Below are 26657 nucleotides of genomic sequence, written 5' to 3'. Positions count from 1 at the left end.
GTGTGTTTAGTGTGTTCATATATTTGATTGTATATACAACTGAGGATTGCATGGAAGATACTTCATGACTTATATGAGGTTTTGTGTAACTCTGTAAATGGAGCCAAACTAGACCAACTACTTGTTTGCTCTCTGATAAACCACAGTTATTTTCTAATTCTCTCAAGAGTGACTCCCTGGAAGAAAACTACATTCCCTGCTCCTTGACATCATGATGTAGGCATGTCCCCTTGGCCAAAGAGATACAGATAGAAGTTCGTGCATTACTTCCAAATAGCATTTGCTATCTTCCTTTGTTCTTCAGCACGGGGATGTCAATAGATAGGCTGGGGCTGCCCCTCCAGCCAGGCTCCCAGGATGAAGGAGGTCTCCAGTGAATTTTCATGAAGACTAGAGAATGGATGAAGATTCAACTTTTTTCTGAAAGGCATTGAGATTCTGGGGTGGTTTGTCACTGCTGCTCGACCTGTTGCCCATGACTGGTAAACCTTGCCATTTATTGACTTACTGTCTACTTAGGATAAAGTCCTAAGGTGGTGGTCAAGACTACACATATAAGCATGATGACAGTTATGTCCCTGAAGAAGTCTAGTTAAGTGAATGTGGCCGGAACATAAATTCCCGGGGATAATACGCTGCTCAGTTCAGTTCATCTAAATATGTCTATAATTGGGAGACTTCCAGAATGTAGAAGACGCACTGATAAATCCTTCTCAAGAAATTAGGGAAGATGTCATGGAGCAGGCAGTGCTTGAGCTAGGCCTTGAAAGAGGAGTTGACTTTTAATTGGACACGATCGCACAGAGAATGGGAGCATGGATTTTTAGTCAAAACCCTTCGTTCCAGTCTTGCCTCTGGCATTTTTGAAAGAGTGACCTCAAACCAGAAAATGCCTGTCTGATTGTCATATTTTTCTCCTACACTGAGAATTAATAGCACATCTGTGTATTGGGGAAGGCCTAGTGAAATCTGTGTATGGCACTGGCGAATACATGTGGCTTATACGGTGGATAGAAGAACACATAACATGAGATAAGGCTGCTCCACCACGGGGCAGCTCACAATTCCTGCCCATGTGTATGAGGGATGGTTTTGTTCTTGGTAGTGTGTGCTTGATTAGTATCTTATGAGTTAATAATGCAAATTGCGAATTCAGCTCCTTAAAACACCTCCATAATAGGAGCTATGGATACTCTGGTTTTCTGTTTTTTTTTTTTTTTTCAGAAAAGAAAACAGAATTTTGAGTAGTCTAGAAATTTACCCAAGCACACAGGGAGAACAAGGGCTAGACCTACACATTCTGACTACAGTCCAGGTTAGCCATCTCCAGTTCCTCTTCTCTGCTTGGAAATTTAAAACTCTGCTGCATTCCCCAGCAATGGAGATGAAGGGGGCAGGGACAGGAACAAACTAAAGGAGGTGAGCAGGTTTTTGAGGCTGTTGATTTGGTACAATAGTACTGAGATTACAAAATCTAGGAAAATGCTCTCACTGTATTCCCGTGTCCCTGTGTGCTCTAGGATGCTCTCAGTATATCATTGTGTCTCTGTGCCCTCTAGGATGCACTCACTGTATCACTGTATCCCTGTGTCCCTGTGCTCTTTATGATGCTCTCACTGTATCCCAGTGTCACTGTGCACTCTAGGATGCTCTCACTGTATCACTGTATCCCAGTGTCACTGTGCACTCTAGGATGCTCTCACTGTATCACTGTATCCCTGTGTCCCTGTGCTCTCTAGGATGCTCTTACTGTATCACTGTATCCCTGTGTCCCTGTGCTCTCTAGGATGCTCTCACTGTATCACTGTATCCCCGTGTCCCTGTGCTCTTTATGATGCTCTCACTGTATCCCAGTGTCTCTGTGCTCTCTAGGATGCACTCACTGTATTACTTTTTCCCTGTGTCCCTGTGCTCTTTATGATGCTCTCACTGTATCCCAGTGTCTCTGTGCTCTCTAGGATGCACTCACTGTATCACTGTATCCCTGTGTCCCTGTGCTCTCTATGATACTCTCACTGTATCCCAGTGTCACTGTGCACTCTAGGATGCTCTCACTGTATCACTGTTATCCCTGTGTCCCTGTGTGCTCTAGGATGCTCTCAGTGTATCACTGTATCCCTGTGTTCCTGTGTGCTCTAGGATGCTCTCACTGTATCTCAGTGTCACTGTGCACTCTAAGATGCTCTCACTGTATCACTGTTATCCCTGTGTCCCTGTGCTCTCTAGGATGCTCTCACTGTATCACTGTATCCCTGTGTCCCTGTGCTCTCTAGGATGCTCTCACTGTATCACTGTATCCCTGTGTTCCTGTGCGCTCTAGGATGCTCTCACTGTATTACTGTATCCTTGTGCTCTCTACATCTTGATGAAGTATCCCAAAAGGATCACAATGCTTTATATTCACTATAACATATCAAATTCAGGAACAACTCTGGGTTAAAGACAAAAGTAAATTAAGACCCACTCTAAAGCTGGGTGGTGGTGTCTTATTCCTTTAATCCCAGAACTCAGGAGGCAAAGGGAGGCAAATTTCTGAGTCTGAGGCCAACTTGGTCTATAGATCAAGTTCCAGGACTTCCAGGCCTACCCAGTCTCAAAAAAATGAGAAGAAAGAAAACAAACAAACAAAGAATAAAGAGAGTCTTACTCTAGGCTTAGGAGTATGTGTTTACTCAAGCTTTGGAAACCATGAAATATTTTAAAGAGGCAATGGGAATCATCAGTCTGCCTTTGAGAGCCATTGAGAGGAAGGCTTAGAGTACTGTTGACATATGGACTACAACACTATAAACTGCACACATGGAGGTCAGGTGGGGAGATAATAGAATAGTCAAAAATCAGAAGACACAGAGAGAACAAGACTTATAGATGTTCCAATGGCACAATTCAGGGGCCGTGGTACTCTGAGGTGATCATGAAGGAAGGCAAAGATCACAGATGACCTTCAGGTTCTTAGCTAGTGGTTGGGTTGCCAAGAGGCAGAAGGACAGGGCAGCTTACAGACTGTAAGCTGGGAACTAACCATTAACTTGAAAGAAGTACCTAGAGAAAAACAGCAGTGGGCACTGTCATTACCATTGTCTTGGAGAACCAGGAGGAAAAAGTTCATGAAAGAGACATCACTGAATTCAGCTCCTGATAGTATCAGGTATGCTCAACCTGTGGCCCATGGAATACATGCACCTAAGGATGGCTACAGATTTGGCCTGAGACATGTGTGGACCACAACATCAAATCTAATGTCAAAAGTGTGTATACCAATGAGTGAGGTAGGAAACAGTAATAGGGGAATAAATAACCTGGACCTTTCTCTGCCTTTTCCATGGCTACAGACATGTAGCTCCATTAGCAACAAGACAAGAAAACCAGATGACAAGGTACTTAGAAGACCAGATCAGGACAAAACAAAAACAAAAAAAAAAAAAAAAAAAAAAAAAAAAAAAAAAAGGAGATGATCATATCTGGTAAAGGTACAAACATTGGTAAATGCCCAAGCCTCAGCCATTGGGATGGAATTGGAGTCTCTGAGTCTGAATCCTGACTTGCTCACTTACAAGTAGTGGGACCAAAGGCATGGTACATCACCCATTTGACCTTCACCTCTCTCACCAGTAAAAGGATGAGCATGTTTGCAATGCATAGATTACATAGAGGGCTAACTGTACCTGAACATCATTAGGCTTATATCTTGGTTACATGGAAATAGTGGTCCATCCACTAATGCAGTGATGCAAGAAGAGATGTTTTTGGCAGGGGTTGAAGAAAGGTAATGAATGGTATTATCACTGTGCGTTGGGACCTCTTTGTGGGTGGGGGAGGGGGCTGTCAAACAATCTTCTCATAGGCTTATAGGGTAACCTATCAGATATATACATTATGATTCATAACAGTAGGAAAACTACAGTTTTGCAAAATAATGTTATGGTTTGGGGTCACCACAACATGAGGAACTCTATTAAAGGATTGAGAAGGTTAGAAGCCACTGCCTTAAGAGCCTTGCTGGTGAGGAGGTCTTGGTGCTCATGGGCTGCTTAGGGAAAGATGATCAGTAGGCAAATAGAACAATAGACCAGCATGCATGTCTGGGCAGAGAGACAGAGAGACAGACAGACAGAGAGACAGAGACAGACAGAGAGACAGAGAGACAGAAAGACAGAGAGAGGGGAGAGTTAAAGTTTATCTGTGTAGGGTGAAGGTTCATTGAGAGGAACTGACCAGAAACAGGGGTGGGTTTGGACTCTTTGTGTTCTAACTCACCTGTTTGCTCAGATCTAATCTTCCAATTGCTATGAAACATTTCTGTAATCCCCCACCTGGCTCTTCCTGGGAATAAATTCAGTTACTTGCTCACTGGCTAAGCAGAGAAAGAAGCATAGTCTAAATCTGTCTGGACTTGTACTGCTTCATCCACTCATTCACCAATCCATCCATCCATCCATTCATTCATTCATTCACTTATTCTCCAGACTATTTACTGTGCCGACATAGGATACCACACTCAAAGGCAAGAGAAAGGAAAAAAAAGATTTAAAGGTGCCCCTGGCTTCATCAATGTCTGTAACAGAAAAAATAATGTTTTCTGTGTTTAAAGTATACAATCCTAGACTTCTGTGAGTTTGACATAATGCAGAACCCTTGCCCCCATACCCCAGCTCAAAAATACAAACCTTTAATCAACTGACAGGAAATTCAAGTTTCAGACCTTAAACTTAGGCTCCTGAACATGAAGCTCTTTCACGGATGGCTGCCAGGCTTGGTTGGAGATGTGAAACCAGTTCTGCAGAAGGCCATGGTCCATCCATAGGGTTAGACTGGCCTCCCAGTTCATCTGTGTGGCATGGTCTGTGTCTTCCACAGGTTTCCCCCACAGCCCTCCCCCGACTCTGGGTCTTCCAGATGGTTAAGGCAACTATTGTAACACAGTGAATGCTGAAAAATGTTTTGAATGAATGACAATTCAGGGGAACACGGAGAATATTTAACAGAATGCAATCTTTTGTTAGGAAAAAAGAGAGGGATTTACTGTTTGTGGAGCTATGTGAGGGAACATCTTACCTACCCTTCCTGTGACTTCATTCCCCTGATCTATAGAATGGTTACTAATTACATCCCTTGTAACAACTCTGGAGGAATTAAATGGATACACCGCAAGAAAGTCCTCATACAGATGTCTGTAAAAGGAAAACTCCAGCATATAAACTGTTAGCGATTGTTTTCTGCATTAAGCCACACCACAGACCAAGTGACCAGGTGTCCTGTGCACCTGCAGTAATAAGGCCCCAAGAACCTTCCAAGGTGTGAGATCCTATATACACAGCACAGAGACCCGCTCCTTTCTGCACACCACTTCCAAGGAACATTGAGTTTATGGTTTGAGTGCAATGAAGTGACCTGGGCCTTTGATTCTGTGGAGCTGCAGGAACTACCTCTTAGCCTCCAGATATAAGGGAAGGGATGCAGCTAAACAGGAGCTCTTGGGAAAAGCCAAAAGGGGGTAAGCCCGAAGGCTTCCAGGGAACACCCAGATCTCTTCAGGATACAGAGTGGTGCTTTCACCATGAGAACCTGCTGGAATATGAGGCAAAATCCACCCCTGGAGGCTAGAACTCTACCAGGAGGTGCAGCCACCTGAATCCTACCATTTTCAGCCACGACTTCCAAAGAAACTAAATATTTTATATGTGGCTCTAAAAAGTACTTGTGATGATAGGACTATGGGCTATGATCCAAAGAAAGAGTTGGCAATATTCTGGAACACTCTGCTAGTCTAACAGGAAATTTCTATTTTTGATTAAAAAAACGAGTCCAATTTTCTCAGTCTCAATTTTTCTATTCTATATTCATTAATTCAACAAACATTAACTGTTGAGTGATGGATGATACAATCAAACACATAATACCTTCCCTCTGGGAGCACAAAGGGAAGTTAGCACTGGATAAGGGGAGGCAGGCCATTACTTTAACAGGGCGGGGTATTCCTGAAAAAAAAAAGAATATGAACATAGACTCTGTCAAGAAAGGCTAGCCTTGTATGAAGAACTAGATTCATAAAAAAATATATGATGATTCACAAAGATCCATTCATAATGAATTGATCTCAGCCAAGAAAAAATTTTAGAGGGCCATGGAGCTAGTAATGCTTAAGGGGAGTTGGTCAGCAGATATCAACAAGAGAGGGGTCTGTGGAAAGGAAGAGGACTGAGGGCCAGTAAAACAAAGAGAGAGGCGGGGTGGCAGGGAGGAAGTGAGGATGTGTGAGATACTAAGAGATTGTGTAGCAACTTAATCATAGGAAAACAGAAAAAGGGTTGTTCCATTTTGCAAGGTCCAGTCTTAGAGCTAGAAAGCCATCATCAGAGTTGAGGGGCAAGCTCAAAGAAACATGGTAGGAATCATTACTGCCTCTAGATTTTGATTTAGCAAATAAAAATGTATCGTATTAGTTAAGCTTGAATTCTGATGAACAACAGATATCTTTCAGTCAGTATCATGCCAGATTTAAGACATGATTCTACTAAGACATCTTATTTACCCAGAGTTCTAATTTAACTGATATTCTCACTCTTCTCTGGCAGCCTTGCTTGAAACACAGACCCAGCATCCTTCCAAATGAGCAGCACACACTGCAAAAGGTTCTGGGTTCAGAGGAACACAGACCAGCTCAGGAAGAGGCAGCATCCTACCATGATCAACTTCTCAGACTCCCTTTTAAAGAAGCTGGAGAATGACCAGAGTTTAATCCCCAAAGTTCATTTAATAAGCCATTTATGGTGACATACATTTGTAATTCCAGTGCTAGGGAGGGAGACATGAGCAGCCAACCTAGCCTAGTAGATATGTTCAAGGGAGGGAGAAGACCCCATCTTAAAAAAAAAAAAAAAAGAGGTGGTACAGTAGACAGTGTCTGAGAAACAATGCCTGAAAAATATACTTAAGGTTGTACTCTGATCTCCATATACATCCACTTGCATACATGCATCTAATATGTATTTACATACACACATGTATATGTACACACAAACAAACACACAGAGAGAGATACTTCTCTTTTGCAAGGATGGAATGGCAAGCATCTGCCTCTAGAAACTTCAATGATTCCACATTGCACAGTATAAATATAGTGTGAAGGGCTAAGACAGACCTCAACAGTCTTGAACTCTGGGTCTATCCAAGCCTTTGAAGCATTATATGGAATTGTTTATTATGTAGTATCATTCCTATAAAATTTTTCAGCAGTGATTTATAAATCACAATCGGTGGATATACGTTCTTTGATAAGAGTCTTGAGCCCAGAAAGACAGAATCTAAGGTCACACACTATTAAGTAGTAAGTAATTAAATCAAGAATGTTTCTCCATTTCTGCACACCACACTGCCCACATGGAAGTCATTTACAACATGAGTCGAGTTCCTTCCTGCCTCCTTCATGCTCCACTCTTGGACAAAGCCATGGGACCAAAACCTTAACCCAGAGTGCATTGCACTCCAAGTAGATCTGGGAATGTTCCTCAGTTGCCTGGATCCATAAACCTGCTAACCAGCCATATTAGCCCAGCTGAGCCCCGCTGTGTGCCACATCCCCATACACCATATGCAGACACTGAATCTCAGGATCTTATGATTGTTGTCTGGTTTTCCTATGTAGACACAATGGCTAAGGTCACATTCTCAGGGTCAGACAATCAGCCCCACTGCTTCTGGGTAGGAATTGCTTACCTCTGTCCATTGTTGTTTTCCTTTGCGCTGAGAATTATGGTCAAGAACAATGTATATGAATATGATATGAATATGTTTATAAACACCCAACATTCAACCATGCTTCTCAAGCATTTCTTCTATCCCTGGACATCCAGTGCTGGACTATTCCCAATACCCCCACCAGAGCCTGCTGGCTCTCCAGCTCCTTTTCTACTTCCTCTGTCTTCTCTCCAGCCCCACTCTCAGAATCTATGCCTGAGTCTTCCTGCCTAAGGCCCTTGGAATATGTTCCTCTTATATTTCATTTGCCCTCATAACTGTCCCACCCAGTGTGTGCTTTCACATCACTGTGACTTAAGTAGATAGTCTCCCACCTGTAACACCACTGCTATATGGCTCCTTTGAAGCATGTAATTACTGTCTGAGATCAATGTGTGTATTAAATTGCACGCTCAGATTTAACCTGTCTCTGATCACACAGCTTTATGAGGGCATGAATTATATTGTATTGATCCCTTTATGCCTGGCATTTTCTGAAGTACCTGGCAGGTAAGAGTTTAAGAGTTGGGTCACTCACCTTGTATCAGTTGAATGAATGAATGAATGAATGAATGAATGAATGATGGAGAGAGAGAGAGAGAGAGAGAGAGAGAAAGGGAAACAATCTATTCATCTCTATGTCTCAGTTATGTGTTAAAACTGTGCATCTCTCTGCCTTGTTCGTCACACTGACCCTTGGTTAAAGCTGTCATATCTTAGCTTCATCTTGGGTCTTTGTAGCTTCAGACTCTGAATACATGTCCATCACTTAGCTCAGCTCTAAGAGTCCCAGGCTGGGTAGAGATGACACATAAGATGAGCTTAGACACCGGAGTTAACTGGAGGCTGTTACTCTCTCATAAGTATTACCATGGGAGAATGGTGAAGACATATCCTACATCCGAGATCTGTCAGGCTGGGGAGAATCATCTACCTGCAGTAATGACCCCTGGGAGGGCTGAGAGGAGGAGGGCTGACTAGGTTATGGGGGAGCAGCAGGATAGGGAGCAGTGCTTAGGGGTCCTTAGTCCTTCCTCCCTCTCTTAGGGATATGACTCAGCTCCAGACCTCACTCCACACAGAGGTGCTGGAAGCTGACAGACTAATCATCCTCTTCTGGGTGAGTCAGTGCCTAGCTCTTCACTGCTACCAACCAGCTTGCAACTCAACAAAGCCATTGGGGATTGTTTGCTAGCCTCCAGCCATGCACATTCATCCACCTCCTTGTTCCTGCAGCCATAATTCTGATGGCACATCCTCCCAGGACTGTGGGACAGGAACTGCACTCTGAGGAGGCTGCTCCAGACCAGAATAGAGAAGCGCGAGACAGGTGGGAAATGGGAGAAAAACATTGCACATCCCCTATCCTTCTGCTGATTCTGGTCCTTTAGGGTCCCATTTCCTTAAAATGGGCACCAAGATGATCTTGAGCAAGGAAAAGGGTGGAGATGACACCTGGGAGAAGCTAGAAGTGGGATAATAAACCCCCTTCATTCATGCTAGAGTCAATTAGCTTTGATAAGCAATGATGGTTGTTTTCTTCAAGTGCATCCGAAAATAGTTTCCATTTGCGGAGTGCTTTTAATTAGCCCAAGGTTTCAACTTGATGCAGCCTGACCCTTCTGCTGATCTAGTGGAGACATTTGTTTGCCTTTTAGGAAGTGCTCCAGCTCAGTCAGAAGCAAGACTGTCAGCCTCACCCTAGCATTTTATGTCTCCCAAGAGAAGAGAGCCTGCTGCAGCAGGCAGAGCCAACTTCTCCAGGCCATGTCCCTATCCCTAACAAAGCTTAATGCCTCCTGTCTTTCATCACAGACACGTTCACGGCAACCTTGTATCTAAAGGCAACCTTGTGTCTAAAAACACTGACAAAACAACTCAGAAAATCCTCATACAATGGCTCTTTTATGAATGCAGAATTCCTCATACTATAGGAGAAAAAAGTGAGCCACAATAAAAGCAGGAAGTCGCTGATTCAAAATCAGGTAGGTAGTGAAAAACAGGAGTGAGCTCAAGTCAGTAAGTCTACATTCAGGGCTTCAATCATAACCTTTGCACCCCATCCTTCACAGGCCAAGATGCTCCCTGCCCATGCCAGCATCACATAGGGCAGGGATGGAGTTGAGCACCCAGCATCCAGGCAAGTCTGCAAGGAGGGAATCTCCTCTTCTAGTTCCCATTCACACTCTGGTAGCCTCCATACAGCTCCCCAGCTTCAGGGCTCTATTTTACCAGCTGTCATGCCAGGCATTATCCTAAAATATCTTACAGGTATGGACTCATTTGCCCCTCAGGGCACTGAGCAAGTAAGTATTATTACAACTGTACAAATGAGGAAAATCAGTCCTTAAGTGAGCGTTGACAAGTGGTACCCATCCTCCATATACATGTACACGTATGGCATATATGGTTCTGTCTTGCGATACTTAACCCCCAAAAAATTCATCTAGGAAGATGATTTCCCTCCACTTGGTTCTTAGTTCTTCATCTTGGTTTGTCCCTCCCCCAGACCCTCTAAATATGTCTATTATCATACCTATTGCTCTTGACTGGTTTCTTCATTATCTCTTAGTCTGTCTTTCTTACAGATCTATCTACTTCTGCTCTCCTAAATCCAGTCTCCAAACAGCAGCCAGAGAAAGCCTTTAATGAAGCACTTAAAAAAAAAAAAAAAAAAAAAAAAAAAAAAAAAAAAAAACAGAGCATATCACAATCCACCAGGCTCTGTTTGATCCTATCCCTTCCTGTCCAGCATGTTCCCTTTGAAGCATCTATTATAGTCTCTAATTGTTGGATAATGTTCTCTACCATAGACTGAGCTCCAACAGACCAGGGTGTACTTCGTGTTCTGTGGCTAGTACTGTACCTAGCCTCCTATAAACTATAACTCTCTGGTCAAGGACAGTCTGTTGCCTGCTGTGTGTTTCAGTAGAACAATTGAATGGCTGTAAAGCTCACGTGACATAGCTCCCCTGTATCAAGTCTTTGCTGGGAGGTCCTCCCGTGCAGTCACAGGGTTGTGTAGCTTTGTCATAATCAATGATAGGCATTTTCATACTTGCCCAAATGCATTAGCAGTCGCACTTCGTCTCCCCTTAACCCCTCTCTCCCAGAATCAGGCAACCATATTACTGTCTATTCTGTTTCTGTAGATTTCCTAATCCTAATATTATGTAAGTATTAATTTTATATGTAATATTTTATATACAATATTATATATTTGTATGTATTATTATATATTCTATATTATGCCTATGTCTAATAATCTATATAATATCCATTATTTTATATTACATATATTATATATAATTATATAGAGAAGCATATATATTTGTATATATTATATGTATATATGTTTATATATATATATATATATATATATATATATTTGTTTTCAAAACAGGGTTTTTCTGTGTATCCCTGGCTATCCTAGAACTAGCTCTGTAGACCAGACTAAACTCAGAGATCTGCCAACCTCTGCCTTCTAAGTGCTGGGATTAAAGGTGTTCAACAACATGCCTAGCAACATCTTATGTTTTGTGTGTATACAAAGAGTCAAACATTATGTGGCAGGGTGGGTTACAACTGGTTTTCCAACTTTTCAGAAAGATCTCACAGTACATCTGCATTCTCTAGTGAGCCTGTGCATGCCTCTTATGGCTGAATACTTCCCTGCTGTGTAGACATGCCTCCTTATGACTGAATACTTCCCTGCTGTGTAGACATTTCACATTCTGTGTATTTATCTTCTAATTGATATTTATTTGGGCTTTTCTAATGGAACCAAGGAATGGTTTTACTGTAAATATTCATGAGCAAGTTTTATGTAGAAATATGTTTCCGTCTCTCTTTTGCTCATATTTAGAATTGGGACTGCTGGGTCACGTGTTAGCTGTATGGTAGCCTTTTGTGGGAGTTACTGCATTGCTTTCCTGAATAACTATGCCATTTTACATCCCTATCAATAGTGTGCAGGAGCTCCATGTTCTTTGCATCTTCACCAACACTTGCTATTGTATGGTGCCCAGATCTTTTGTCCCTTTTTATATTATGTTGCTATTACTGATTTGTAGCATGTTCTCAGAAGTCTGGGGGTGGAGGGAACATATATCTTAATTTACATTGTAGAAGTCTTAGTGCTGGTAAAATCCAACCTGCCATGTTTTTCTTGTATTTCTTATACCCATTCCTGTGCTTCCATACATGAATAGTCATTGACTAAACCCAACGTTTCAGAGACTTACATTTTCTTCTAAGACTTTCACAGTTTTTGCATTTGTGTGTTTAGCTCTATGATCCATTTGAGCTTCTTTTCATGTAAGGTGTGAAGTATGGGTCCTACTTTATTCTTTTGTCTGTGGCTCTCTAGAGTCTTATTTCACCTGTTCCTGTGAATAACATTTAATTAGAGCATGAATACATCCATTATCTGTGGTTGCTTTCACACTACAGTTACAGAGTTGAGTGTGTACTCCAGACAGCATGGGACTCGTAAGCCTGAAGTGTTTGTTATATCTTAAAAGTTCACTGCAAATAGCTGTCAAATAAATAAATACAGTTTAATTTTTAATCAGCATATAAATACATGGCTATCAACACTACGGTTATGCATTTCTTAACAATATGGATAATTTTTTAGTATATATTTCTGGATGATTATATTGTTGTGTAAATATCTTAGAATTTGCTTTTACACACCTGTATGTTATAGCCTACTGTATACTAAGGGTATATGTATGTTCCATACCATTGCATGTATGCTATGCCATTAACCAAAAGGGCATGCAATGCATACCTGTACTTGGAATGTTCAAGAACAAAGCTGGATGTGACTCTTGTTAAGAGCAAATAGTTTTATTGGCTTTCTGTAGGAAAACCTTCCCCCTGAAAGCATGTTCCTGATGCGAGTTCATGTATCAGCTTTACCTCTTACAAGGCACCTGATAAGAGTAATAACAGCCATTAGTAGCATGCCCTCCTTCTCTGTTCAGCTCTCAGTGGACTGAAGCAGGACAGAACCTCTGCTGAGGCTGGGACTGTCCTATTTTTCTGTACTTTCTCCTCTGCTGCGGCAAATAGAGATGAGCGCAGGAGTTGGGCTTGTCCTTGTGGCAGTGAAACCTTTAAAGAACCACCAGAGCCAAAGGCATCCCTAAGAGATACCAAACAGAGAGCTCTCCAGGTTCCACTCTCATGGTCCATGTCTTGTATCCATGATGATTCCCAAAACACCCCCAAATGGAACACTGCTCTGTTGTTCATTAAAATGTCTGATGGGCGGCAAAGGAGCCCAGTTGAGCGAATTAGATGGAGACAGTTTGCAAAGCTCACGTCTCCTTGTCGAGCTGTGCAGTGTTGGCAAGTTAACTTTATCCTTTCTGGGATTTAAGTTTGCCATCTGAGAAATGGAGAGATTATTGTAAGATTGTTATGGAAATCTCAGGAGAAAACCAAACTACAGCATTACCATGAAGGTCCCGGTGCATTGTGGGTGAGAACAGAGGAACAAATGATGCTAATAACATACATGCATCATGTTTTATAGCTAGCTGATGCAGCTGGATGAGAAAATAAATGGAAGCCTTGTCTGATACTTTTGAAGACATATATATATATATATATATATATATATATATATATATATATATTATATATATATATATTCTGTCTACTTTTAAAAATAAAAATAATGGACTGAAGGAATATCTCATTTGGCAAAGTGCTTCTCTTGCCTGTGGGAAGACCCGAGTTTGATTCCCAATACCCACACCAAAACAACTGGCTCGGTGGTACGTGCTTATAAACCAGAAATAGCCAAATTGAGACAGGAAGCTCACTGGCCAGCCAGACTCTCATAATTGGCAAAATCCAGATCAATAAGTGATCCATATCAAAGGAGGTGGGTGGCATTCCTGACAGTGACACCTAACACTGTCTTCCGGCTTCCACACACATTCGAATCTCACTATGCACATAAGTACATGCACAATCCCACACAAACACGTGTGTTTAAAACATAAGAAAAAGAGAGTGGAATGGGGTGGCTGACTCCAGTAATCCTAGCACTTGAGACAGTGTATAAGGAGGGTTGGTGTGAATTTTAGACCATCCTAGGCTACACAGTGAATTTGTGGCTAGCCCAGGATAAAGATTGGGACTGTTGGATTGGAAAAAAATGTCTCTGAATGACAGTGCATGCCAAGCAAGCCTGAGTTATGTCCTTAAGATCATGTGAGAAATATACGAGGACTCACAGGCCAGCTATCCTAGAGTATGAAATGCCTTTAAAGCCTTGCCTCAATTAAAAAATATGTTTGTAATGGCCTCAAACTAGAAGGAGCCTAAAAGTTCATCAACATTGGAATGGATAAATCAGTTACTGTGTGACTATAGAATGTAACATTTTAAGACTAAAAATAAACTAAAATCTGTTGAGCAAATAAACCAGATGCAAACAAACATTTTGGGTATGAGTCAATATCTACAAAGTTCAAAATCAAGCAAAATCAGTGCAGGAAGTGTTACTGAGAATGAGCGAAGGCAGGTGTTACTCTGAGTTTTGACTTTTTGTGGATTTTTTTGTTTGTTACATTTTAGTTTTTAAATGTGATTGCTAAAAGAACACTGAGCAAACATCTCTTATAAATTAAAGGCAGTAGATTTGGGACCAATATTCAGAGGGCCATCTCATTCAGATCAGAGAGAGAGAGAGAGAGAGAGCTCACTAAAGACGAGAATTCCAGAAACTGTGTGTGGAGTTGTTCACAGTGACTCAACTTGGCAGAAGAGTTTTTGCTTGCAGCTTTATACGTTTCTGTACCATTGAATATTTAACAGCATCTATTACTTTATATGAGTTTTTTTTTTAATGCTTCTCTTGTGAAAACTGAAGGAAGCAGGTTCCTCTTTGGGCCGGGTCGCTAGGTTAGCCTGTGCAAGGGAAATGGGGCAGAATGAGACTTACATTTTATGCATCTGTAACTGTCTCCATAGCTCCTGTGGAGAAAGTACATCCCCACACTGACCACAGCCCGATGCCGGTGCGCCACCATCCTACCTGGGGCATCAACATCCTGTGTGTACCACTCCAGGTCTGCCGACTCCATACCCACTCATCTTCTCAGTTGCTAGGCAATATGTAATTAAATTTTGGAAAGCCTCTCCCACCCTGGATACATTAGCCTGGAAATCGGACTTTGCATCTGGCAGTCTTAGAAAGCAAAACTCTACTCTCTTCAGTCCCCCACCCCCTGGCTTGCAATTGACTCACAATTTAATTAAAATGATTCCAGGGACATCTGGTCTCCTTTTCTAGGAGTGTATTTGTAGTTGGTTTATCTGGTGTGGTTTTGTTTGCAAGCCGTGGATTTATTTACAGAGATAGAGGTTCATTTTCCTCTCTTGGGCATTTTTTGTGGTCTTTACTAGTGTTCCGATTTGAAGACTATGGCCACCCTGTTGTATGCTGAGCTTCTAATGGGCTGCTTTTCTCTGTACTCCTGCTCAGTCACATGATGAACATACAAGTCACTGTGCTGACCCCACTCACGCTAAGAGTACCAGCTCACTGCTGGGAAATTCAGAACACATCTTTAGGCATCCCACCCACGGGGTTCCCTTGCCATCAAAACTGGTGTGTGTGTGTGTGTGTGTGTGTGTGTGTGTGTTGCTAGAAATTTAACCCATGGCTTTGCACTTGCTAAGCAAGTACTTTACAAGGCTTTATTGTTTTTTCTTAATAGACATAAGATAAATGTTAAAGGAGTCCTTAAAGTAGTATTTGTAAGCAGTGTTCTAAGAATTGGAGGGGATGAGGCAGGAGAATCATTAGTTTGAGATCAATCTGGGCTACATAGGTAGACCCTGTCTTTCTCTCTCTCACACTACACACACACATATGCACACAGAGTCACACACACTCAAAGTCACACTCACACACTCATATACATGCGCACACACACACACACACACACACACACACACACACTCACATACACACACATCATGGGGTGAGGGCATCATCCAGGAGAGTGGATTAGGAGAACCAGTTGTAGCCTGAGTGGTCCCCAGAAAACTCAATGCCCTTTCTGTCTTACTTTCCAAATGAGTAGTTGGATATAATTAGCTTTTGTCCAAATGTTAGATTATTTCCAGGCTTTTGCAATTTGTTCTATGCCCACATGTTTCCTATTAACGTGAACATTCTTATTCAAATTAATTTCCCTTTTTTTTTTCCCTTCAGAAATGTGTGTGTTTATAATGGGGACTTTAAATCAGCACCTAAATGGTAAAGTACTATCATTCACCATAACAAGAAGAGATCTCTAAAAAAATCAGCATAATTCATAATTTTAAAAACAGAGCAGTTTCATTAATATGCACCTAGATATTGCTGTTTGTCAAGACACTTTGCCCGAGACTCTTTCCTCTTTCTTCTCTTGGATTAGAAGGAAATTTAGCCAGAAGGCGTAAGAGACTTGCTGGAGACCTACAGCATGAGTACCACTTTGAATTGTTCCCTTAGCCAATTGCAGAAATACTGAAAGAACAGAGAAGGAAGTTCAAAGGTTTCTCAACTTTGCAGAACTCCGAGTAACCAAAGAGATAAGCCTCCAGCCATTCTTCTGAGGAATTATCTACTTTAGATTAGCCTTTGATAATGTTTGTGAGGAATTAGCTCATAAAAGCACTAATTGCAGTGGGAAGTCCTACCCTAACTGTGGGTGGCACCGTTCCCTGGGCTGTGGTCCTAGGATAAATAGAATGGAGAACGTGAGCTAAGCTGAGCAATAGCTTTCATCATTTAGTGCTACCTGACTGTGGATGGAGTTTGACCAGTTACTTAAGCTTCTGCTGCCAAGACTTTTCTCCCATGATGCTCTGTACCTTCCAACTGTGAGACACAAATCCTTTCTTCCCTAAGTTGCTTTGACCAGGTATTTTGTTACAGCAAAATGAGACAGGTAACCCAGACACTGTTGGAGGATAGCTAATGTGCAATGATGACTTAATAATTAGCTGATTATCTAGCAATCAAGAAACAACTTAGAGATGCACTTTGATAAGAACAGATCATCTTGGTAGTTCTTTGGGTCCTTTGAGGAATTAGATGACCACAGGCTAGGAGTAGAACCAGAACTCCATATTCTGTGTCTGGGGTTGGTGGGTTGGCGCATGATAGGTTTTGCTTAATCCTTCCAGAGTTTTCAAGCAGCTGTCTATTTCTCAGAGCCATGTGGTTCTCAGCCTCAGTTCTCTGTCTGGGGTTCCCTTTGTTTTAGTCAAACTTTCTTCCTTCCAAGGAATATAAACATGAAATTGTTTTGTAAAAATGCTGTAGCACTAAACAAATCACCTGTAATTCAGAGATGAGAAGCATCCCAGAGGCCTCCCACTGCTTATTTCTCTATCCATCCATCCATCTCTCTGTCATGCCTCCTCTGCCCTGTGTGGTTCAGTATGGCAAAGCCAGGCATTCCTGAAGGCTCATTGGTCTTCCTTCTTTCAAGAGTCTAGCTCCTCTAAGCACAAGTAATTCAGGACAGACAACCTGACCAAGCCAGGTATTATCTGACTCTGTGGGGTCAGGATTATTAGTCCTGAACTGTTTAGGGGCCACTCCTGCCCAAAGGAAACATTAGAACTCTTACTCAGTGTCTGAAGTTATAAGTAAGAAAGATGGGTTGGAAAGAGAAGAGCTGGTGTTTGACAGAGAGCTGATGTGTCTCCTTCCCACTCTCAAAGCTGGGCAATATTAGAGGTAGTAACTGACTATCTACCGTTCTTTACCTAGTGGTTCACAGCTACATGGAACTGCTAACTGGGAGTTGTGTCTCCTTGGCTGCCAGAGAAGGATGCAAAGGCCCATGGACAGGGGACATTTCAGGAAACTCTTGGATTTGCTGGTCAGTTCATTTTGCATCGGCTGGGGGCAGTAGAGTTGGACATTACAGGAAAAACTAATGACACATGAGCAGACGTGATCTCAAATATGGTTGCTGACATTTATCAGCTATTTTCTCCTGAGTGCTTATTCACACCTTACTTTGGATCTATAAGACAGATTTTAAGAGGCTAACAGGTGAAATATCTTGAGGAAGGTTAAATGGATTCATTTGTTCCCTGATCCTGAGGGTTCCCAGCCTTGCAGAAGAGACTCGAATATAAAGCTAATGCCACACTACAGAGTGCTACAAATAGCAAGAGGGGGCAGTCCAGAGTGGCTATAGGTTACAGGATAGGGCAGATGACTCTGAGACCCAGGAAGCCATATTTTCTCTGGCCTCAAAAGGTTGAGATCTCTTGAGAGCAGAGAATATGGGGGACATGGTTCTGGCTAAAGGGAAGTCTTGAACAGTGGCGAAGAATCCGGGTGTGTAAGGCATGTCTGGGGAAGCAGAGACAGAATGGTCCAAACTTAAGCCTACCTTCATTGTAAGATGCACTGGGCATCCTGTGCATCAGCAACTAGAGAGACAGGAAGGGACTGACTTGTGTAGAAAGCTAATACCACCTCGCTATTTCCACCGTCTCCCAGATGTCCAGGTTGCCTTGCAATTGATTGAGTCTCAGTAAGAAGGGATTGTCACTGAGAGTCCCAAGAGGGGATATTTCATGAAGCTGTAGCAAGAAGCCATTTCTGGACACAAAATCAATTGCAGAAGAGCACAGGGAGCCTTGCTGCATAGGAAAGTAGCAGAGGAGAGCAAACCAAGGCAATTGTGGAAAATTATTGCTTTAATTCAATCAGTGGTGGCCCTTTCACCCTCTTCCCCGGCAGAAAAAGAGAAGAGCTGGCTGAAGTTCATTAGCCAGCATCAAACATAAAGTAAATAAATGCATTCTCTGAAGCCATAGAGATGATTATTGCACCCTCTGCATGCTTGTGGGGCAAGCAAACCAAGTTCTCTATGATAAGAAGCCCTCAGCCTTCCTCAATCTTCTTGTGTTTAAAATGGGATGAACAGAGATTGGAGAGATGGTTCAGCACCAATATGGCAGCTTATAACCATCTGTAACTTCAGCTCTGAAGAATCTTATGCCTTCTTCTGGCCTCCACAGGCATCAGAACTGCAAATGTGGTACATATATGTGCAGGCAAAGCAGCCATACAAATAAAATAGAACTATAGACTGTGGTGGGTAACCAGTTGTGAATTAAGGAATGTATACAAAACTTATGTGAAAGCTGAAAAATGACTGTGCTTAATATGAAAAGTATGATCCCATACATATATTACCTCAGCAGTTTTGAACTCTGAGATTTTTGTTTAATGATGGAGACTGAACATTTTCTGAACTATTAAAACTCTTTATCAGCATGTGTGTGTGTGTGTGTGTGTGAGAGAGAGAGAGAGAGAGAGAGAGAGAGAGAGAGAGAGAGAGAGAGAGAGAGAGAGAGAGAGAGAGAGAGAGGAGATATTTATGAACATGCTCATCAATGTATCCATGTGTATTAATCATAGGTTAACATTACCTGGTAGACTCTTTCTATTTCTATCTTGTTTGTTTGTTTGTTTTCTTGTTTGCTTGCTTGCTTGAGACAGAATCTCTTACTGAATCGAGAGCTAACTTTCTTAGGTGCTAGGGATTGAACTCTGATCCCCATGCTCACACACACACACACAAAAAAAAAAAAAAAAAAAAAAAAAGCTTAACCCAATGAAAGCCACTTTCCTATCACTGTCCTGGCTTTAAAATGAACAACTTCAATATGATCATGGGGATACCACCCATGCCTTAGATGTTCCCATACAGCTTAACCTTGACATTATGTTCAATTTTCTGCTCTTACAGTAATATAAAAATGACTCACCTTTGGGCTTATGGGGGTTCTTCTTCTTTTAATATCTTAGATAATTTTCTTGGCACAGAATTATTGCAGCACAAAGGGACAAATCTCTTTGGAATGCCCATTGACAGGCAGGTGCTGGATCCTTTCCAAAGGACTGTACTGCTTTTCACTCCCAGTGACACCCTGGAGTCTGTGCATCAGATCCTCATTGACTTGGGCTGTAAAATTCCCTATTATAAAAACCCAGTTTTCCACACAGGGTGAAGAGTGTTGCTGGCACAAAATTGTAGTAAAGCTCTTTCCTCCAGATGTGACATGATCTTAGGTCAGCTCAGGCAACTTACAGAAGACCTTGTCCACAGACATGAAAAAAAACTAAGCAGGAATCATGGTGTTAGCTAAGCCTATGGCAATGTAGACCTTAACATTCCCAGGGTCACCAGATCCTCACATGAGATTCTAGTTACCATCCCTTCATGCTCCAGTAGCCATCTTCTTGAAGTGCTAGAGTAAACGGGTGGGAGGGGCTGTGCTGCAGGCTTTATATGTCATCAGTCATGCTAAAGTGGGACATCTTAGTGACACATCTGCTTTTGAGTCTCCTATACTCCTGTAAATAACTGAACAAACTCATTGGGTCACCAAGTTGGACTGGGAGAGAACCCTTTCACTGTGGGTGGGTTTGGTTCTGGTAGTACCAGAATCTGTACTCCAGAACAAGAAATTGAACTGGGACACACGAGTAGTGGTAAAACCAGAGACATTTCATTAAGGAAGAGAGCCAAAGAAAGGAATGAAAGGTCAGAAGCTTGGTGACCCAGAGCTCACATTACTGTAATGTTTTTTATAAGTAATTTTAAAGTTATAATACATTGTGCAATATAAACCCAGTATTTAGAAAACCATATTGTGAACATGTACATCTGGTGCACATACAAACCACCCTCATTTCCCCACTCCTCCCTGTGTGTCCTCCTGTATCTTCCCTTCCCAGTTATCCTTTCTTCATTACAGCTTCATTCATTCATTCATTCATTCATTCATTCATTCATTCATTCATGCATGCATTCTATTGCCTTCCCATTTCCTGTGCCTTAATCTCAATGGCTCCAAGCCTGGAGAATCGTGACCTTCTTTGGTCATTTACATATTGTATATGTTTCTTGTTATGCACAGCCTCGTTTCCTCCATCCATTTCTCTTCTATGCTAATTTTGACCTCACTTTCTTGCCATGCTTTCTTTGGTCTGGTGATAGTGTTTCTGTAATGAACAGGCATACAACAAGAATCACCTTTGCTAAGGGGATGATCAGGTCGTCTTCCTCATCTGAGATGTCTCCATATACATGACCACTAAAAAAGTTAGCATACAACTTCCCAATGGCACCTGTAAAAAAATGAACATACAGTGTGGACACAATGGAGAGATCTATTAGATTTGCTTACATGCTGGGCCGGATAGTCCTGCAATGAATGCATGCTGGAGAAGCTGAAAGCATGGTAGCTACTCAGCCTATGATGCTGGATACCTCAACAGGTCCAATCTGATACTGAAGGCTTGGAGGTCCCTTGGAGAGTGGTTAGCCTCCAGTCTATGCTGGAAGGCTGGAGAAGGATGCGTTGCAGAGGCAAAAGAGAGTAGTGGATGCAGCAGCAGCAGCAGCAGCAACAGTAGCAGCAACAGCAGCAGCATCAGCAGCAGCAACAGCACTATTGTCATGCTCACTTGCAAGTAGCGAAGGTAGGCAGGCAATAAAGCACCTTTTCCCTCAGTCCCCCTCATAACCACACTAGGGGAAGGTCTTCCTCCCTCGGGTAATTCTTCTAGAAAATGCCTTTGCAGATTCTTTTAGAAGTATGTCTTTTAGTTGATTCCACATCCAATCAAGTGACAGCCAAGAGTACCACATCTGCTCCAGGTGACAGATATAAACAGTTTGTGTGCTGTGAAGCCAGAGAAAGTTCACCACTAAAAGGCGACCAAATCCATGATTCCTCAGCTCAGATTTTCACCATTCCAACATGTTATACCTCTACCTAAACAGGTTCTATGACCACCAGGAATAAGGGACTCTGGTTCACTTGACTCTCGCTATATTTTCAGGGAAGCAGTCAGTCCCAGGATGGAAGGCAATGTCTAGCCTGAAGGACCTTTTTAATCATGCTTTATAATCTCTTTGCATGTGGTGACAGCTCAAGAGATCTCAGCTGCCTACCTTTTTCTGTTCTCATCCTGTTTACCTTGAGGGGAGGCAGTCTCTCATTTATTCATTAGGAATGATGCATTGCAACAAATATGTCTTCTCTCATTTCCTCTTCAGAAAAATCTGGAGTGTAGCCACTATGATCTGCCTGGTAAAAATGTGAAAAGCAAAGCTCAGTCTTCTCCAGTCCCCCAGACAGCAGGTCTCAGAACTGGGATCCAGAAGTCACCACTCACAACTTATGTTCCCAGATCTGACTGATGCTCTGTGATACCTGTGTCTTCCAGCATACCTGAAGTACCATGGGCTCTGTCATAGCCTCTCTAGCTCTTTAGTCACACTGGATTCTAACCAGTGTATTCTCAAGTCACTCTGTCTTGTTGATGCTTTCCTTCATTCCTATGGCTAACGGAGACCTCTCTGCGCCTGTAATCTACCAGTTACTGTCAGGGTGATCTGCCTGAACTATTCAAACATGGTTCCAGGTTTAGTCTCTTATTTGTAGTAAGTAGACAACAATGCCACTCCCTTCTTTTTCTGGGTTACCTTTCATCTTCCATCTCTTCTGCCTCATAGCCTCCTTCCCTTACCTCTTTCATTTGCTGGGTGTCTCCTAAGCACTTCACTGTGCTCTAAGCAGAGCTAGAAACTAAAGCTACAGTGTGCAGCTGTGAAACTCCTCCACAGCCTTTTAACCTTGTGCATGTTACTGGTCACTATTATTTCTTAATTTATATATTATCTGAAATTATACAACATTATTTTACATCTCCTTGGCTTTTTGTTTCCTGCTACTTAAAATTATCAGGGATGTGTGCATATCTGGACATAGTCAACCTTGAAGCCCCAGTGTTTGGCACAGTGACTGATGGGTACTGATTATTCAGAGACAGCAGTTCCATAAGTGTACATGTCTGTCTTCCTAATGACAGTCTCAGTACCTAGAGTGTCTGTATTATGTTTATATCAGAGCCAGAGAGACCTTGAGCAATTTCTGAGATGATCCTCTCATGTGGCTCCAGAGGGGCTCAAAGGTCAAACCCACTGATCTGTGACAAAAACAGGTCTCCCTATAACCACAATATACCCCCTTTCCAGTCCTTGACTGGTTTCATTGGTTACCACCACTTCCACTGACTCACCTATACTGGTCTGAAGGACAAACCCTTGTGAATTCATATTATTGTAGCCATTATTGTGAACAAGCATCCATCATTAATAGCTTAAAGGAAGCAAAACTTGCTCTGGCTTTTGGTTCTGGAGGGTTCAGTCCACAATCGCATGATTCTATGCACTTGGGCAGAACACTGTGTTTGTGAGGATGTGTGGCAGAGGCTGGTCTCCATTTCTTGTCATGATGAATACAAAGAGAGAAAGACATAGAAAAAAGCTAGATGAGATGTATTCCCAGGTACATGGCCTGCGTGTCCTACTTCCTCTGGCTAAGTGCCACCTTCCCCTTCTTGCTGACTCCCAATAACACCATCAGCGCATGAATTCATCAAAGAATTAGTCCACTGATCCGTTCAGAACCCCCAGGACCCAATCACTTCCCAGCACAGGATATTTCCTGGTCAAAATGTAACAAACATGAATGAGGCCAATATAGATATGTGCTGTACGTGGAGGCTCCCAGAAGGTGCCAGAAGGTCTCAGGTGCAGCCTATGCTCTTGCATAATACAAGCCCCTTGAGAAAGGTCCCCAAGGCTCTGTCACCCTGACTACCAGCCATTACAGCCACCTGGGAGGTGAGAACAGAAGAGATGTCCTCAGAGCAAGTGGCTCCTTTTTGCTCATGGGGGCTAAGGCTGTCTTTGATTCCTGGAGATGAATCAGCTTCGAAGCTGCTCCCACCAACCTCAGCGTTAATGAGGTCTTTGAAATAAGCAAAATTCCTATCTGTAGTTGAGAGCACAGAGGGAATTACTCCTGGGTGTGCAGAACACAACCCCTCATTAGCCATTTCTCTCACGCCAGCAGTCTAACTCCTGCTGGGCAGCTATGCAGAGGGCCAAAGAGCAAGTTGGCTCTGGTATCTATTGGAAGAAATGGCATCCCTGGAAATGCTTGTTTCTCAGCTGTGGTCTCCATGATCATAGAATGATGTTTGTTTTACTCCTATATAGGTTTGTTGCATTGATGTACATATGAGAAGCCTGTGGCCCAGTTACCTCTGAATAGGTGATCCAACCCGCAGATGAAGTACAAATCAGGATGGAGATGGAATTAGGATAGCCCCAAGAAAAGATGAAAGACTGTGCACCCCACCTACCTAAAGGAATTTTATGGAAGACCAGAGAACTCAAGAGTTCTCCCATGGTGACTCACTAAGGGAGTTGGTTACCTAAGTACCTCTCAGAACCTTGTTCACCTGCTGCAGGGCTGTGAACCTTTTTTATCCCCCTCTTCTTCTTTTCTTCTTCCTCTTCAGTGCTTTCCTTATTATAGACTAAGAGCTTCTCAGGGACAAGATACTAATCATGTATCTGTTTCTGAATATCCAAGACCTGGTTGTAACTTTTATATATCACAAGCATCATCTGGACAGGATTGTACTAAATGAATTAACTGTAATGTAGGACAAATATGGTTGCTACCTATCTCATGAGGAGTTGGTAGAGCCAGCCATTCTAGGGCCATGTCCAAGAGATCTGAAGTTTAAGACTTCCTTGTTACCTTCAATCTTCTGATTTGGGTGGTGCAATAGAAAAAGGAGGTGTAGTCACAAGAATGCATCAGGAAACACTGTGCATGGCAGCAGCTACTATTCATCTCTACCACACCACCACCACCACCACCACCACCACTGTTCTCATCACTACCATTACCTTCAAGACCACTGTTGCCATATTCAATGTCATTACCACCATCATCACCACCACCATCACCATTAACAACTCAGTCCAGTCAAGCGAAGTGGATACATGTGGGATTTCATTTCATTTATCACCAACAATACACCAAGGTGTTTCTGAACCAAAACACTGGCATGGCTGTAAATCTTCAGCAATTTTGAACAATGGCTTTACTTAATCATCAAAAAAAAAAAAAAAAAAAAAAAAAAAAAAAAAAAAAACCAACCAACCAACCAAACAAACAAACAAAAACAAAAACCCAGCATGAATTACTACTGGATTCACATGTTCTCTAGAAAGCAAATTCCCTCTTCTATATTCACACATCTTTACTCAGGAATCAACCCTTTGGGACCCAATACTTGTATTTCTATTGAAAGGAGCAAACTCTAATCCCAAACTGGGAGGTCATCTTCAACATCTGTGGGAGATTCCTGAGAGGCACCTTAAGGGGGAGAAAGATGGCTTCGGCCAAACAGCTGGCTGGGAAAAGACTAGGAGCTTCAGCTCTAGTGTTTTGGGTTTTTTTTCATGCTTCAGAAAGAACTAATAATGCTCATTTACATATGCCTCTCTCTTGCTCCTTCAAGTCAACCTACTTACCTTCTGTAAGCTGTTACATATCTTTCTAATATGTATATCTAAAGTGGCAAAACTCTCTGATGTCTGTTGTTGACATCTCCTCCATCCTCCCCAACCATCTCAGGAGAAAATTCTGGGTTGCATGTGTAGTTTATTAACTCAACTGTCTTCCCTGAAGAGACCTGGCTCAGGGGTTACTCCCATTTCGGCTCATGCTCAGAAACAGAGGGAATTGGGGAAATAGCAATCCCACCCAGCCCTGCAAACAGTGCAAATCCTCCTGAGAGTATCAGCCAGAGGCTGACACACACCACCCACAGGGAGAGGCAACCTTAATCAGAAGGCTCACCAGGCAAGTGACTAATGTGAATTGGCCATGAGTGTGATGGGGTCCCCCAGATCTCAGTCCAAGCTGATTCACTGTGCTCATACATCATTAAGTCAATCTATAGGTGACACACTCCAGGGTCTGCAGGTTAGCACATCTTCCAGACAGTGAAGGCTGAGGCTCTGCTTGTTCTACAGCTTCATCTCAGCCTGCAGCTCCTTGCTTTCAGGGAATCCTTGAACAAGATTCATATACCCTATCCTCACCAGAAGACATATGCAAGAAAAAAATTCCTTACATATATATATACATACATATATATATATATGTAGAGAGATGATATAGATATAGATATATAGATATATACATGTGGGTGCACAAAGAGTCCACAGGTTCAGTCTACAAGTGCTACAATCACCACACATGTGTGCCACATTCTCTCAACACCTATGTGAGTGTGTAGACATAGTAACTCCTATGTGTGCATACCTACAGTGCAGGAGCAGACAGGCTCACTCTTCCATTGCTCATCTGTAGTTGTGAATAGACATTTTTTTGTGTAAGTACACTTTTAACTAGTGAAGAAAAACATCTTGATTTTATACTGGTTTCCAAGCAAGAAATACTTATCAGAGCAGGCACTTTACAAATTAAGAGATGTTTTGTCTCAGGATAGACCTCTGTTCAGTTTATTTAGTCAAATTAATAACTCTATATTTGTACTACTAAATACCAAATTGTCAAATATCACAATTTTCTTAGTGGTGGGTTCACATAAACATAACATGAATACCAGCAAAGGTGCATTAAAGGTGAGTAATGGCAGTCTAAGAGATCTATCATGTTAAGGTCTTGTACCCATTTGGCAGCAAAGGTGGGATCAGAACCTTGTTTCTCTTCCAGTATGGCCACCTTATTGGTGAATTCACGGCCTTGTCGTAATACACAAAGCATTTGCACTTATCAGTCTTGAGGCCAGAGCCTCAGCATATACTCATGAATAAGTCCTGACCTGGAGACCAACCTGGAACCCATTATATTGCTGACCTTGATGGAGATAGTTAAACCTAAAGCCTTCTGATCTCTAACCATAAACATTTAATAAAAGCCAGGAGCCTTTCTTCACAGAAATACTCAATCTCTTATACATGGTGAAT

At 42.1% G+C, this 26657-nt stretch overlaps 1 protein-coding gene and 1 pseudogene across 2 annotated transcripts in view; one reads left to right on the top strand and one right to left on the bottom strand.

The window, feature by feature from the left end:
- Nucleotides 1-24531, bottom strand: part of LOC308425304 (heterogeneous nuclear ribonucleoprotein L-like) — a 301193-nt pseudogene extending 276662 nt beyond the window's left edge. Inside the window, exon 1 of the transcript in view lies at nucleotides 24517-24531. The product of the transcript in view is annotated as a heterogeneous nuclear ribonucleoprotein L-like (transcript). The remainder of the gene's footprint in view (nucleotides 1-24516) is intronic.
- Nucleotides 1-26657, top strand: part of ASIC2 (acid sensing ion channel subunit 2) — a gene marked incomplete at its 5' end in the record, with an annotated part of 1010761 nt that overhangs the window by 219695 nt on the left and 764409 nt on the right. The window lies entirely within an intron of this gene.

Source organism: Micromys minutus (assembly GCF_963924665.1).
Source record: "Micromys minutus genome assembly, chromosome: 10".
Taxonomy (NCBI): Eukaryota; Metazoa; Chordata; class Mammalia; order Rodentia; family Muridae; genus Micromys; species Micromys minutus.
This window is presented reverse-complemented; position numbering and strand designations above follow the sequence as displayed.